Source organism: Equus przewalskii, chromosome 14 (assembly GCF_037783145.1).
Source record: "Equus przewalskii isolate Varuska chromosome 14, EquPr2, whole genome shotgun sequence".
Lineage (NCBI taxonomy): Eukaryota > Metazoa > Chordata > Mammalia > Perissodactyla > Equidae > Equus > Equus przewalskii.
In genome coordinates this window covers 84,230,774-84,237,121 of record NC_091844.1, presented here as the reverse complement: position 1 = coordinate 84,237,121, position 6,348 = coordinate 84,230,774, and the positions used below count along the sequence as shown (strand labels likewise).

The 6,348-nt window shown below is 53.9% G+C and overlaps 1 long non-coding RNA gene across 1 annotated transcript; it reads left to right on the top strand.

The window, feature by feature from the left end:
• The first annotated feature begins 691 nt into the window (after window positions 1-691).
• LOC139075851 (uncharacterized) lies at window positions 692-1,952 on the top strand. Its single transcript, XR_011526759.1, has 2 exons — window positions 692-831; window positions 1,179-1,952. It is a non-coding gene; the product is annotated as an uncharacterized lncRNA (long non-coding RNA).
• The last annotated feature ends 4,396 nt before the right edge of the window (window positions 1,953-6,348 follow it).

The following is a 6,348-nucleotide window of genomic DNA, read 5'->3' as shown; positions in this document are numbered from 1 at the left end:
CCAGGCGAGGTGTGCGCACCTCGCGGCCCAGAGAGAGAAGCTTCTGGCCCCCAGGTGGGAGGACACACGCCCTCTGGCCCAGCGCTGTGCAGCCGCCGGCCTGGACACCGTCAGGCTGGGCGAGGCTGCCGGCGAAAGGCTCTGCCGAGGCCTGGCTCAGGGAAGAGGGGGCGCACACACGCTCAGGTTCTCAGGCCATAGCACCTGCGGAACCCCTCGCTCTGCGCCATCATTAGGGCTGCGGCGTCTCCGCCCTCAGGAGCTCCTGGCCCAGGGAGAGACTTGGCATTAGCAGACCCAAGCAGGGTGATGCAGGCTGATGACCAACCCAGGGTGGGACAGGGACGTGGCGTAGGGGCAAGCACAGAGGGGCCTCTGCCCGGGCTGGGGGGTGCAGAGGAGGGAAGGGGAGAGAGAGTGGACGGCCCCGCGGGACCCGGGGGCGCGAGTACACGGGCGCTTCTCTAGAGCCTGGATTGAGGAAGTTGGGGTCAGACTCCAGGGGAGTGTTTTTTGCTGAATTCCCCTTCCAGACATCAGAAGCAAAGAGGAACACAGATTCCAGACCACCTGCACCAGCTCCTCTGATTCTGTCAAAAAAAAAAAAAAAACATTGTCCCGCTTCTGCTTCGGGGCCACGGCGGGGATCAGGGGGCCACGCCCACCGGCCACGCCCCCAGCCGCCGGAGCCGTCCTCCCCGGGGAGCTTCCCAGCGGTCTCCAGGACCACCTGCCGCTCTCCCCGCGCGCGCCTTCCCGCCCCCAGCTCGCCCCTTCTGATCGCTGCCTCCCGACATCATGTGTTCCTGTCCAAATCACCTTTTTGTTCAGGTCCGTTTCATTGCTTAAGACCTTGTCTGATGAAGCCTTTCATTATTCCTGAGCCTGGACGTAATCCCTCTCTCCTTTAACAACCCCCACCCCTCCCTCGCAATTTGTGTAAACGTCTAAGCCGTCGGGTCGCACTACGGGAGCTCCAGGCAGATCCCTGTGGCCTGCCCACTGCGCGGAGCCGGGGGTCCCAGGCACTATTTGTGGAGCGGAATCAGAGGGGAATTGCTCCGCGGGGCGTCTGTTTCCACCACACCCTCCCCTGCAGACTCTCACGTGCCGGGAACCGACCCTGTCTTGGCGATAAAGGTTCCTCCGCCCTGACGTGAGTTCTCCTCTCTCTGCAGGACCCGCAGAGCGCCCCTGGGCATGGCCAGGCACCCATCCCAACTGCAACTTTGAAGGGCGATACAGCTCGCCTTTTGTGTACCTACTGTGTGCTGGGCAGGGCGCCGGGAAAGCCACAAGACACAAGACAGGGTTGGTCCTGTCGGAGGTTGTGCAGCGAGGCGGGAAGAGGGTGAACCTGGGGGTCCGGGAGACCCCGGCTCTAACTCCGGCTCTGCCGCATACCTGGTTGTGATCTCCTGCAAGCTGCCCTTGGCTGTAAAATAGAGACAATAATAGCTATCTTGCAGCCTTGTTACAAGGACTGAAGGAAAGTGTTGGCATGTGGTGGGTTCTCAAGAAACAGTAGCTGTTTTGGATGCTCAGTTCACTGTGAGAACACAAGCTCTGAACCCAGATTACTGCGTTCAAACCCTGGCTCCACCACGTGCTTGCTGCATAACCTTGGACAAACTTCCTCACCTTTCTGTGCCTCTGTTTTCTCATCTGTAAAATGGAGATAATATGCTTAACAGTTACAGAGTTTCTGTTTGGGGGGGAGAATGAAAAAGTTTTGGAAAGAGATAGTGGTGATGGCTGCGCAATGTTGTAAACGTAATGAATGTCACTGAATTGTAGATTTAAAATGGTTAAAACGGATTTTTAGGTTATATTTTATCACATTTTTACAAAGTTAATGTAATATACCAAGATGCAATGAATTGTACACTTTTAATGGGTGAATTGTATCATATGTGAATTATATCTCAATAAAACTGTTTTTAAAAAATAAATGGAGACAGTCATAATGTGGACCTGATGGCGTTGTTGGAGGCATTTAAATGAGTCCCTTCAGAACTTGAAAGAGCTTCGAACAGTGTCCAGCACGTGGCAAACACTGGACCAGTGTCTCCTGGCATATTAAATATACCTCATCCGTCATTTCATTTAATCTTTATAAGAACCCTACTCATTTTTTTAAGTATTTTTGCTTATTTTATAGGTAAGAAAATTGACAATTCAGAAAAGTTAAGTCAGTTTTGTATGGAAGTTGCCAAGCCAGGACTCCCACCCCAGGTGTGTCTGACATCAAGTCCATCGCCATGGTCTTAGGGAAAGTGTTGACAGGACCCCTGACTGAGTCTAAGCAAGCAGCAAGCCGAGGGGAACCCGGGCTTCTAAGCTTGTGGCTCACAGTGGTAGCCTGGGGGACAGCAGCAACCACACCATGCAGGTGACACACAACCGGGCCTGCAGGTGGACAGGTGAGCATCCAGCTGTCCTCAGGGGCCCTGTGAGAACAATTCAGCTAGGCTATGGTACCAAGATATTCTGTCAAACATTATTCTAGAGGTCTGTGAAAGTATTTTTCAGGTGAGATTAACATTTAAATCAGCCGACTTGGGGTAAAGCAGATAACCCTCCATGATATGGGTGGGCCTCATCCAATCAGTTGAAGGCTTTGATGGGAAAAGACCAAGGTCCCCTGAAAGTCACCTGAAGAAGTCAGGAATTCTGCCAGCAGACAGCCTTCGGACCTGAACTGCACTGTCAGTTCTTCCTGAGCCCGCAGCCTGCTGGCCTACCCTGCACTCTCTCTCTCTCTTTTTCTCTCTCGCTGTTTCCAGAGCACCTGAAATGTGCCCTCAGCCACATCTCGGTAACAAGAGCTTGAAGCCCCATCTCTTTCCTAAGGAAGGAGAAGTGCACCTGGGTTTGAGGATCTGTGAAAGTACGGGCTTTCTGGGGCCTTTCTCATTTTGTTTTAGGATCCTTTTTTGTTGTTGTTATTCAAACCACTCAGAAACATCTGAACTTTCGGCTTCTCAGTCGGCTGTAAGTCGCCTGACATGGCCGTTGCTACGTGAGTTAAAGATCTTGACGTTTGAGAAACCATCCTGCTCGGTACAGAAGGGAAGGTCGCCATGCGGAGGATGCCCTGTAAGTGATGAGATTCCAGGCTACTGAGTGTGGAGCTCGGTCCCCCTGAGATAGCACCTGCAGCAACACCCACATGACACCGGACACCTCTAGAAACTTCTCTGCTACCTGCCCCCATGCTCCTCTTCAACACAGCTCTGGGCTCACAAGCAGGAGCCTGGCCCTCGGCTGCTGGGCTAAGCAGGAGACACTGGGCTCAAAGAGAGGGGCTGGCGGCTCCCAGAGTCTCTGAGGGGGTCAGTGAGAGAAGGCTCCGTCTGGATGTCCAGCTCTGCTTTGCCTCCTCCTAAAGCTGAACTCACATTTGACCCCTGGCGAGGCTGGGGAAGATCTGGCCAAGCCACAAAGGTCACAGTGCCAGGGGTCCAGGAGGCGGGACTCAGGCCCAGATCCAGAAGACAGAGCGGTGGGTGCAAAGCCAGAGACGCTTCTGTTAATTCTTTCACTGCTCAGAGCAACTGTAGCAGGTGAGGCTCCAGAGACTCAAGGTGGAGAGGGGCTGAAGCAACTGGGTGGTCAGTAGGCACAAAATAGACCAGGGCACAGTGGGAGAAGCGTGACGAGGCACTGTCACTTCCAGACAGAAGTGGGCTGTGGCAGTGCCCAGCCAGAGGCCAAAGCCCATGGGGGCAGCGAGGGTGGTCCTGGGTCAGGTCACTTCTCAGGGTCCAAGACAGGACAAAACTAAGATGAGGCAAGACATAGACGAGCTCAAGAGAGCGCACCTACAAATCTTAAACACACCCCAAATTTGGGATAGGTTTGCAGCTCACCCCAAAGTCTAGAGCTTGGAGGTCAAAAAACATTTCAAGTCTGCACACATTTGCTTTCAAGTGAGAAAAACAAGGTTTGAGAGCAAATTGTGAGCTTCCGTCCAATGGGCTGTGTGAACTGCAGGATTCTAAAGGAGGAATGCGCTTGAATGGGAAGGCCCCTGCCTCCCGGGCCACCCCGCCTCACCCACGGCACTGTCTCCCCCGTTCTGTGGGCAGAGGTGCCCACAACGGGACAGCCCCGGGCACGGGCACAGCCCAGCCCAGCTGGAAGGGCATGTCTGGCCCTCTGAGGCTGTTGGCTTTGCTCTGGCCTAAAGCCGGGAGTCAAGGGCCCTGAGGAAGGCAGCCTGCTGAGTGAGCGCCAGGGAGGGAGGAAGTGAGCACGCCAACTTCTGCTTCCCCCCCAGGCCTGGGAGGGAGCGGGGCTTTCACCCGCGTGGGGGCTGGGGAACCTGGCTTTCCCCTAAAAACTCTGCATGTTCCAAAGATGCCAGGTAGGATGCAACCACGACCACCTCAACAGCACGAGCACCCTATACCTCCAGATCCATCCTGAAACCTCAGTCCCTGACTCAGTATCTCCCTCCGAGCAGTGACAAACAGCACCAAGCTGCCAGCACCCCACAGCAGATCCCTGACTGTGGGTGCCACGGAGCTGTGCTGGAGCTTTGCCCAAAGCCTGGGTGCTCCAGGGCCCAGGTACAACCAGCGCGGCCCTCCAGGTCCCTGCCCTGAGCAGGGCTTCAGTCCTGAGCTCCACCCTTCTCTCCGAGTTCCAGCTCTGGTCCACATAACCAACAGCTCTGTGATAAATACCAGTTTGGCACATTGCACTAAATGCTTCAGGCCCAGTCTCTCTGGTCCTCAAAATAACTTGATGCAAGGTCACCCACATATCACAGATTTGGAAACCGGGACTCAGAAAGGCAGGTGGACAGCGAGTAAATGGCAGAGTCCAATTTGAAGCCAGGTCCACCTGCCGGTGGCTCGTGCTCCCTCCCTTGGAGCCTATGGGCTGAGCCCACCCTGAACAGCCCACCGCGCCCTCCTCTGCTCAGGCTCCACACTGACCCCTCCGGCTTTCCCACAGCCCCATGGAGTCCCACAGGCTCTTGGGCCAAAAGCTTTGAAAAGAGTTCAGCCAGAACCATCTTGCAACTCAAAACGTGAGTCTAGAAGGAGAGAGGCAGAAAGATGCTGAAGGTCTCCCTTCCAGCTTCCACGCCCTCTTTATCCTCTCTCCTAAAGTCTGGTCCCCACATCTAGTTATGGAACAACCGCTGCGTGCAGGGTGAGTGCCCCACCTGGCCTGGCCCACCCGGCAATCTCACTGTTGTTCTCCTCACCGCACAGGTGGGAAACTAAGGCACAGAGAGGCTGCATGGACCTCCCAGGGTCTTACCAGGGCTAAGTGCTAGAGCTAGCGGCTGATCCCAGACCTCGCCGCTCCAGGGCCTGTCTCCCCATGGAGAGCACCGCCTCCCTGGTGAGACCGATCTCCGTCACCCTCCTGCTGCCAGGGCCGCCTGTCTTCCCTCCTCCGGACTGCACAGCATCTGGACCGCACTGTTCGCAGGGAAGGTGGAGCAAGGACAGCTGTGATAAATTCCTAAGGGCAGTGTGCTGCCTTTTGGGCTCCAAGAAGCCACATCCTTTTCTCCCTTCTGGGAGTAGTCACCGGAGGGCCAGGACCGACGACTCTGATCTATTGATTCACTCTGCTCTGGGAGATGCTGTTGAAATATGCATGGCCATGGCCTCAGAGGATCATTAGGACACACGCTATAACCCATTCCTACAACCTAAGAAGCAGCTCACGTCAAACTGTCAGGCCAGTCGTTTGCAGTAGAAATCTCAACTGAAAGAGATTCGCCTAATAACATCAGTGCACTGGGCATGCACCGGGGAACCCAAAGGCGTCCTTAAGGAGGCCCTTAGTCAGAAGGCTCTGGGAACTCAGGGCGGCGGCGTTTAATGGAATAGCCGAATGTTTACGGCGTCTTTAAACATCTGCAAACCAAGAAGTCACAGTAAGGATGAGTCAAAGTTTCAAAGTGGTGTAATGACACCCTAGAGGAGGGGTGCCTGGGCCTGGGCTCTTCAAATGTCAGGCACGAGCATTCTCCCTGTCTCTCTCCCTTTCTCTCTGTCTCTCTCTCTCCCTCCCTCTCATCACAGGTCTTGTGATGCATAAGCAATCTATCCCAGGTTCTAAAACACCTTCACCCTACTTTCTGGCAAGATTTGGAGGGAGTTGTTATATATGTGCTTTTTAAGGTTGTAAGTTTGTAATTCTGTGTTGTTAAAAACTAGCACTTAATGAAAAAAATAACTACTCATTTGCAATGAATCTTGATGTTCTTTAGGGTTGTCTTATAAATGGAAGCTGATTCTTGTAAATATTTGGTTCATTAGCTGTCCTATCTGAAATAAATTGTTTTTTCTCTGTTTTTATGGTGGTTAACAGTTTGTG